Source organism: Jaculus jaculus, chromosome 6 (assembly GCF_020740685.1).
Source record: "Jaculus jaculus isolate mJacJac1 chromosome 6, mJacJac1.mat.Y.cur, whole genome shotgun sequence".
In the NCBI taxonomy this organism is placed as follows: domain Eukaryota; kingdom Metazoa; phylum Chordata; class Mammalia; order Rodentia; family Dipodidae; genus Jaculus; species Jaculus jaculus.
Window position 1 is genome coordinate 101,674,791 of NC_059107.1, and position 9,724 is coordinate 101,684,514.

Genomic DNA, 9,724 nt, shown 5'->3' on the forward strand with positions numbered 1-9,724 from the left:
CTCTGGCCCTGTTCAGCCTTGGTTCAAGGAACCTAGTTCTGGGCTTGCTTGGGTGGTGGAATCCCCCCACCCCCCAACCTCTCTCTGCCCCAGCCCAGCATCTGCTCATTACTGAGGTACTGGGGAGAGCGGTCTGGCTCCATTCACACTTCAGCCAAGTTGCCAAATGTGATAGTTGCCACTAAAAGCTTGTAAACTGGGGGTTCAGGATGCTGGGGCACGGCTGGCCCGAGGAAGTTGTGTTTAGAGGTTCCAGAAGTTCCCCCACTAGCTGGCAGGGAGGACCGTCCCTGTAGAGTCAGAGGCACGCTCGCACTGGGGCCAGGGCCAGCTTTCCCTCTCGCGGGCCCCCCGCACTCTGGGGGAGCTAAATGTTCCCTTCCCTTCTACTCGGGCAGTTCGGGAAAGAGCAGGGGCCCTTTCAGGGGGGGAGAGACGGAGGAGGGCCCGCGACACTGGGAGAGCCTGCTTCTGAGCTTCAGCTGCGGCCCCAGGCCCCAAGCACGAATCCATTTTCCACTCAGTTATGAGCATCTGGCGCTTTCTAAGAGGTTGTTTAGAGGAAATGTAGAGCCTGCGAGCTTCTCTGTTCAGAGGACCAGAAAGACTCCTTAGTATTCCCCCCGCTACACCCCCCCCCACCTCATTTTACTGGAAGGCAAATTTGAAACAGTGAGATTTGGCAGGGCCTGGGCACCTTTTTTTTTTCTGCTGAGGTCCCATTTCCTAAAAGAGACCGTGTCTGTGCTGAGTTGCCTTCCCCAGGTCACAGTGCACCCTTGTTGCATTGGAAACAACCCAGAGGTCCAGACCTGGCTTCCCTGAAAGGTAACGGAGTTTGTGGCTTGCTCCACGGTGCTTTCAGTTTGGGACCACGAGTTGTTCATGTAAAGTCGTCTTCGTCCGCTGCAGGCTGGTAGCCAGGTCTTCCTTTGCGCATTATCAGGGTGTGCTTGTGAAATGCTGAGGGAAGCTAGAAATAGACGTCCAAGAAATCGTGCCGTGACGCTGAGAATAAAGCAGGGGCTGGTCTGGTCTGAGAGAACTGGGGGTGCGGTTGCCAGGCTCGTGGTGAGGGAGGGTGTTCGAGCACCTTTATTCTGGAGTCCTTACAGCGAGAGGTCAGGAGACCCAGGAGGTGCTTGTGCAGGGCTGAGGGGCTCAGGACCCTGGAAGCAGCTGGGGTGCAACAGGAAGATGGCACCCAGGTCCCCAAGGAGGGCTCTGACCTGGGCAGGTGTCTGGCGCAAGGAGTGTAGGAAAGGGAGCCCTGGATGGGGCATCTAGGCACATCAGAAAAACAAGGGGGGGGGGATAGAGGGACAGAGAGAGAGAGGGCTGTACAGAGTGAAGTGGGGCCTGAGCTCAAGTCTAATCTGCTGGCTGTTTTGGGGGAGGAACCTGGGAAGCTGCCAACTTTGATCTCATTTGCTGGAAAGACCTTTAGGTCACTACTTATAGCCACCGCCTAATCACCAGAGAGCTAGAGCTTTCCGAGAGGGAAGTCCTTGGAAGAAACTGCAGCTGGGGTGGGGGCAACACCTGCCAGGAGAGGGCTGGGAGGGGGCAGACATGCTGGTGAAGGACGTGGAGGCCTTTCTTCACCTCCTCCTGTGTGGCAGTGAGTGTCCAGACCCAGGAAGGGGCTTTTTAAAAAACTAATTTTATTACACACACACACACACACACACACACACACACACACACACACACGACGGGGGCGGGGGGGAAGGGGAGAGGCCAAAACAGATGGAGAGAATGGGCTCTCCAGGGCATCTACTACTGCAAACGAACTCCAGGCACATGCGCCACCTTGTGTTTTTGGCTTATGTGGATACTGGAGAATTGAACCTGGGTCCTTAGGCTTCACAGGCAAGCACCTTAACCGCTAAGCCATCTCTCCAGCCCTAGAAAGGGGCCTTTTACACGGCACCCTAGCATCCACATCTGTTTCAGGCACATGCAAAATAACTGAGTTGGAATCTGAGCAGAGTGCCATCCTCTTAAATCTCCATGTTCAGCGTTCTTCAGGATTTAAACAGTAACCTAGCATAATTTCCTAACTTGAACCCGTCCCTCCAGAACGGGACTTTTGTGATGTGCTCAACATGAAGACCCTCCATTGGACAGGGCAAGGGGGCTGGGGGAGCTGGCCAAGGCTGAATGTGAGGTGAAGCGTTAGCAACCTGGTGACTTGCATCTAGGAGACAACACTGACCTTATGCATGAGCCATCTCCAGCAGATGGCCCGCCTGGGAAAAAGCAAACGGGAACGAGATGTTATCTTTAACAAGCTGTCATGTCCTGGATTGGTTACTCTGAGAAGACCCTGGCTTCCTTTGTGGGGTGCTGTTAGAACCCGTTTTTGTGGCTTATGGGAAGGATGGGGTACTGACTCTCGTTTCTCCTTGCAGCTTTTCTCCCTGGAGAAGGCTCCTCAACGTCTCGTTTTAGAAGAGCGTTTCTACCTTTCTCTCCCTGCGAGTATATTCCAGTGACCGGGGGACGGCTGAGAGCTGACCTTTGCGGGCCTTGCCCACCTGTTTCCTGTGCCCGCCCCCGACTTCCCCCCTCTCCAGGACTGGAGTATTTCCCTTGCTTCTTGGAGCTGTCGACGTGTGGCCATGGATTGCATTGTGCTGGTTCTCAGGACTTCCTATCTATGCCCCCCACCCCTGGCTCTGAAAAGGCCGCGCATAAGTTTAAAGTAAATCAATCAATCAATCAGCCATCTATCTACCCTTCAATCATTCGTTTTCCTTCCTGGTCCTTCTAGGCTACACACAGCTACCCTCAACTGTGGAAATGGCTGGCTTTTATTATGCTTTTTTACCCCCAACCAAATTGCTCTCCCCTCCTGCTAGATGTTCCGGGACACAAAAGCCAGTAGGCGGCGGGGTGGGGGGGGGGGGTCTGGGTTTTCCTTTCACGTGGAGCAGTTGGGGAGAACCTGGCCGTCTCAAGGGTGGGCAGGGGTCCGGGACCGGGTGCCACAAGCCACCCTGGGCTTCGGGAGACCTCGGTGGCCCTGGAGCCCCTGCGTTTGCGGACTGCGGCCGCCGCGGGGCGCTTTGGGGACCGAATTGGGCCGCGCGGCCGCCCGAGGTGGCCGAGGCCGGGAAGAGGCGCGCGGTGCGCCCCGCGCCCCCGCCGCCCGGCCCCTCGGGGAAGGGCTCCGAGGCGACAGGGCGGGGGCCCGGGAGGAGGGAGCGTTCCTGAAAATCACATGATTTTCCCGCTTATATAAATCACAGCTTGTTTTTCTCAACAGGCTGCAGACTTAAAGGTGCAGTGTCTTCTTTCTGTCCGGAGGACAGGGGTTCCCCTGGGTGCCTTCGGCCGTCCAGAGCTGGGAGGGAGTCGATGCGTCAGGGTTCAAGGTTTATTTATTTTTGTTTTTATGAAAGAAAGAGCGAGCGAGGTGGGGGGGGGGGAACTTCAAGGTTTAATTACACCCCCACCTCCATATTCAGGGTATTTCCTTGGACCAGGAACCAGGAAAAAATGGAAACATTATTACCAAATCTGGGGCGGCCTCAGGCCTGGGTCAGCAGCCCTGTGGACACCGGTGACCCCAGAGCTACACCCTGAAGCCCTGCTAGGGCCCTGGACTCAGGGCCTAGGAGGAGGAGGACACTGGCCTGTGTGAGATTGGTGGTAGCAAAATCAGGCTTCGAACACCTATGCTTACCATTATTATTCTGATCAGTCCTGGCTATCTGAGGCCAACAAGTGTGGCCAGAGAAACAAAAGTCAGCCTGTGTCTATCTATGCAGCACATGTACTGTCCTCTGCCCCGCCACCGGAGGGAGAAACAGTCCCACGGGACAGCCCTCGCCCTTAGGTGGTTTATGGTGTTTGTGATGGGATACAGGGGCAAGAGATCAGGAGCGGGATCGGCTAGGTAGTTTCAGTGACTGCTCCGAGCAGGAGAGAGTTAGAGGAAGTGGGTACTCAATGGGCAATGAACAGCTTGGATAGTGAGTCCCACAGGCTCTAGGAGGGGGTGGGGGGGGCCCGGAGCCTCGAGGACAGGAGGCTGGGGGGGAAGCGAGGCGCCACTGTGCAGAGGAAGGAAGGAGCGTGGTGTCGAGGGCGTGCGTGGAGTAGGCGACCCTTTATGCCACGCTGAGGACTTGGGAAGGGGATGCTGAGGCTGGACCATCATAGAGAGGCCACTTGAAAGTGCCTTGAGTGTGGGCTGGACGTGAGGTGGTCTGGTGAAGGCAAGCGGGAGGGGCGGGGCAGCAGTGCGCAGGATAAGAGAGAGCTCCCGCTCTCCCCAGAGCTGCTGGAGGCTTCGCGAGGAATAAGGGCAGCCTCAGGTCCCAGCGCTAGGGAGTGAGGTGAAGAAGTAGACTGCAGTGACAGAGGTGTTTAGAAGGGAGAGTTAAGATGGTTTAGTAGCTGTGTATATGGGGAAGGGAGGGTCACCAAAAGCAGTGTTGATTGAAGGAGGGAGGGAGAAGTGGCCCAGGTCTGGGAAGAGGTGGGCCACCAGGCACTCCTTTTAGAGACTTATTAAAAAAACAAACTTTATTTTGGCCTGGAGAGATGGCTTAGTGGTTAGGCGCTTGCCTGTGAAGCCTAAAGACCCCGGTTCGAGGCTCGATTCTCCAGGACCCACGTTAGCCAGATGAACAAGGGGGCGCACACATCTGGAGTTCGTTTGCAGTGGCTGGAGGCCCTGGCGTGCCCATTCTCCCCCACTTTCCCTCTCTCCCTCCCTCTCTCTGCTTCTTTCTCTGTCACTTTAACATAAACAAAAAATTTTAAAAACCTTATTTTTATTTATTTATTTGAGAGAAAGAGGCAGAGAGAGGGAATGGGCGCGCCAAGGCCTCTATTCACAGCCACTGCAAATGAACTCCAGATGCATGCACCCCTTGTGCAGCTGGCTTATGTGGGTTCTGGGGAATCAAACGGAGGTCCTTTGCTTTTGCAGGCAAATGCCTTAACCACTAAGCCATCTCTCCAGTCCCTAGAGATGGTTTTTGTAAGGACCCTGGGCTCAAGTAGGGACCCCACCCCGGGGGTGGGGGGGTGTGTGGGCGGGCTGGGAGCCGAGGAAGAGAACCAGCATGGGAGAAAGATGGTGCGGGGCGAGGGAGATGCTGCACATCTTCCTGGAAAGACCCAGGTGGCAAGGCTGCAAGAAGTCACCCGAAGAAGGCCGGGAGGCCCGCAGGGTGGTTGCCTGGCTTTGGCTAAGCGGTTCCTTCGTTTTGAACCTTAGTGAACTCATCTAGAGAACAGGGTTAGATGAAATGTTTGACGCATTTCCCAGGCTTTTGTAGAGTGGCACATCATAGATGGGCTCAGAATGGGGATTTTCCCCTTGGCCCTTTTCTCCTCAGCCTTGCTTTTTCAGTGGCAGCCACTGGACCGTGGCTCCTCTCTTATTTATTTAAGTATTTTTATTTATTTATCTGAGAGAGAGAAAGAAAGAAAGGGAGGCAGACAAAAAGAGAGTGAATATGGGTGTGCTATGGCGAACAAACTCCAGATGCATGTACCACTTTGTGCATCTGACATTATGTAGGTACTGGGGAATCAAACCCAGGTCAGCAGGCTTTGCAAGCAAGTGCCTTTAATTGCTGAGTCATCTCTTCAGCCTTTATTTATTTATGACTGTAATGTTGAGTTGATTTTCTTTCTTTGTTAACCACTGATCCATCCCTCCATCTTTTTTTTTTTTTTTTTTTGAGGTACAGTCTCACTTTAGCCAAGCTGACCTTCACTGTGTAGTCTCAGAGTGGCCTCAAACTCATGGTGATCCTCCTACCTCTACTTCCTGAGTGCTGGGATTAAAGGTGTGTGCCACCACACCTGGCTATGTCGATTTTCTTCTTATGCTTCCTCTTTCTCCTTTTTATCCACTCCTCCTTGTGGAAGAAATACAAAGTCTTGTTTGCATAAATAATGATTTGAACTGGAAATGTCCTTCTTAATAAGGAAGGAAATAACATATCTATTTTCTAAGGGCTTCTTAAAGCTGGCAGTTACCTCATTTGATCCTTTCAGCCCTGCAAGGTTCTAGCTGGCAGGAATCATGAGGCCTCTTCTCTTCACAACCAACAGAATGGAAGAGTGCTTGTCAAGAGATTTTTTGGGGGCTGGAGAGAGGGCTCAGCAGTTGGGGTGCTTTCCTGCAAAGTCTAAAGTCTCAGGTTCAATTCCACAGTAACCACATAAAGTCAGATGCACAGAATGGCACATGCATCTGGAGTTAGTTTGCAGCAGCTGGAGCTCCTGTGCACCCATTCTCACTGTCTCTTTTCTCTCTCTCTCTGCTTGCAAATAAGTAAATAAATACAGCACTTGGGAGGCAGAGGTAGGAGGATTGCCATGAGTTTGAGGCCATCCTGAGACTACATAGTGAATTGTAGGTCAGCCTGGGCTAGAGTGAGACCCTACCTCAAAAAAACAAAATAAAATGTGTGTGTGTATAAACATATGTGTATATATATTTTGCTTTTATAAAATATTTTATTTTTATTTATTTATTAGAGAGAGAGAGAGAGATAATGGGCATGCCAGGGCCTCTAGCCACTGCAAACGAACTCCAGATGCATGTGCCACCATGTGCATCAAGCTTATGTGGGATCTGGAGCATCAAACCTGGGTCCTTAGGCTTTGCTGGCAAGCACCTTACTCACTAAGCCAGATCTCTAGCCCCTGTTTTGTTTTTTCAAGGTAAGGTCTCACTCTAGTACAGGATAACCTGGAATGCACTATGTAGTCTCAGGCTGGCCTCAAACTCATGGTGATCCTCCTACCTCTGCCTCCCAAGTGCTGGTATTAAAGGTGTGTGTCACCATGCCTGGCTCAAAATATTTTTTTTAAGTTTTAAACTTTTTTTTTTTTTTTTTTGAGGTAGGGTTTCACTCTAGTCCAGGCTGACCTAGAATTCACTCTGTAGTCTCGGCTCTAGCTCATGGTAATCCTCCCAAGTGCTGGGATTAAAGGCAGGTGCCACTACGCCTGGCAATTTTTAAAAAAGAGTTTTTATCATTCTGGGTCTTGAGAGATGGCTCATCAGTTAAAGGTGCTTGCTTGCAAAGTCTAACTGCCTGGGTTTGATTCCCCAGTACCCACATAAAGCCAGATGCACAACAAAGTGGTGCATGCATCTGGAGTTTGTAGTGGCAGAAGGGTCTGGTGAGCCCATTCTCATTCTCTCTCTCTCTCAAATAAATAAATATTTCTTCAGTATTTATTTGAGAGAGAAAGGAAGATACAGATAGGGAATGGGCATGCCAGGGCCTTCAGCTACTGCAAACAAACTCCAGAAGTATGTGCCACCTTGTGCATCTAGCTTATGTGGGTACTGGGGAATCAAACCTGAGAACTTAGGCTTCACAGGCAAATGCCTTAACCTCTAAGTCATATCTCCAGCCCAAATAAATATTTTCAAAAATATTTTAGCCGGGTGTGGTGGCATATGCCTTTAATCCCAGCATTTGGGAGATAGATGTAGGAGGATCACAGACAGTTTAAGATTTCAAAGCTACCCTGAGACTACATAGTGAGTTCCAGGTTAGCCTGAACTAGAGTAAGACTCTACCTCAATGAAAAAAAAAAATACATACATACATACATATATATATATATATATATATATATATATATATATATGTATTTATTTATTTGAGAGAGAGAGAGAAAGAGGCAGATAGAGAGGACATGGGTGTGCCAGGGCCTCTAGCCACTGCAAACAAACTCCATACACATATGCCACCTTGTGCATCTAGCTCATGTGGGTCTTGGGGAAGAATTGAACTTGGGTCCTTAAGCTTCACAGGCAAACACCTTAATTGCCAAGCCATCTCTCCAGCCCCCAAATAAAAATTTTTAACTTGTATTTATTTGAGAAAGGTGGGTAGGGGGAGAGAATGAGTGTGCCAGGGCATCCACCCACTGCAAAAGAACTCTAGACACATGCACCACCCTGTGCATGATGGTTTATGTGGGTCCTGGGGAATTGTACCTTGCTCCTTTGGCTTTGTAGGCAAGTGCTTTAACCAGTAAAACATCTCTTCAGCCCCCAAATAAATTTTTTTTTTTTTTCGAGGTAGGGTCTCACTCTAGCCCAGGCTGACCTGGAATTCACTATGGAGTCTCAGGGTGGCCTTGAACTCACGGTGATCCTCCTACCTCTGCCTCCCGAGTGCTGGGATTAAAGGTGTGCGCCACCACGCCCGGCTCCCCAAATAAATATTTTTTTAAAAGAGGTTTTATCATTCTGCTGGAGAATCCCCTTTCCATCAGTCCTTGATAGCTCAAACATTTCTAAACTAGTATTTGTTGTCCTTGACTTTTTTTTTTTTTAGTATGTAAAAGAAAAGAGTATTTATTCTGCAGAATCAGCCAGCATGTGGGGGTCAACCATTCATACAAAATGGTGACCCTGAGAGGAGCATGCAGGCCCCTTTTAAAAAGCACAGCTAGGGGACTCTTAGGATGGTTAGGTCATCTTCTAATGTGATTGGCTAAGCAAGCAGCAGTTATATTTGTACATCTTTGATTGGCTGTGGCCCAGATTTTACCATCCTTGGACATGTTTAGACATGTTTTAGAGACTTTGCAGGAACTGACTCAGCCCTGGAGCCCGCTATCTCAGGCAAGTCCTTTTTTGTTCATAGTCCAGAGGTATTACAGGAACTGACTCAGGCCCCTGGGAGGCTATCTTCCCTCGCCACATGTCAGGGTCACTGTTGATTAACAGCCCCTTGTTCATGATTTTCCCCAGAATTCTTGCCTGCCTCTCAAGGAAACTGAAACTCAGGTCTAGCTGTAAACTGGAGCAAATTTGATCCCCTCATTTCCCCCTGAGATAGGTTCCATCTCAAATCCTTGAGAGGGGCCTGGGGGTTGATACTGGAACTTTAATACCATAAGCTGAACAACAGGTATGTGCTCTTTGACAAACCTTATGAGCGTGTTGAGGATCTAGGGCCACAGATGAGGGTGAGTAGCAACAGCATCAGGGGCCCTGCCACCGCTGAAAGGAGGGCAGTGAGCCGAGGGGACCAGTTAAAAAAGGATTCATACCAGCTTTCGGGTTTTTTCCTCTCTTTTTCTCTATCTTGTAATCTTTTCCATATTAGAGACATTGATTCTTTGGTGATTCCAGAACGGTTAGCATGAACACAGCATTGTTCTCCTAGGGCTAGACATAGTCCACCTTGTCGGAGGAGTAGGAGGTCTAGTCCACGCCTGTTCTGAAGGGCAACATCGACTAGTGAAGATATGGAAGTCTCAAGATGTGGGGTGGACTTTTCTAGCTCAGATAGATCAGTATGAGAATATATCACTAGATTTAGGGCCTTGTAATTTTTGTCTTGGAGAACTAGGGCCAAGGTGCCCACTCCAGTGGCCCCAGCAATGCTGAGTCCTAGCAGGGTGGGAACTAGGACTGCAGCGACTGACACCCATTTTGATCTTCTGGTTGGGAGATGGGAAGAGTGGAGTCTCCATGTCTCCACCTGAATAATAAAGGATCTTAGGAGTTAGCTGGACCAGCACACAGAATCCATCAGTGTGGTTGAGAGCATGAATACAAGAAGTCAAGCCAGTAGAGCAGGCCCACGAGGCATCATCTGGAGGGATGAGGTACATCTGATTTGGGGCTTTTTGGGTGGTGTGGCATAGGTGTCTATGAGTATGGGGAACAGGTTTATGTCCCCCTGTAATGCAGAGTCCATTCCCTTCAACCAGTTCC

The 9,724-nt window shown here is 50.3% G+C and overlaps 1 long non-coding RNA gene across 1 annotated transcript; it reads left to right on the forward strand.

Moving 5' to 3' along the window:
* The first annotated feature begins 778 nt into the window (after nt 1–778).
* LOC123461403 lies at nt 779–2,724 on the forward strand. Its single transcript, XR_006637673.1, has 2 exons — nt 779–828; nt 2,415–2,724. It is a non-coding gene; the product is annotated as an uncharacterized LOC123461403 (long non-coding RNA).
* Nucleotides 2,725–9,724: the final 7,000 nt, after the last annotated feature.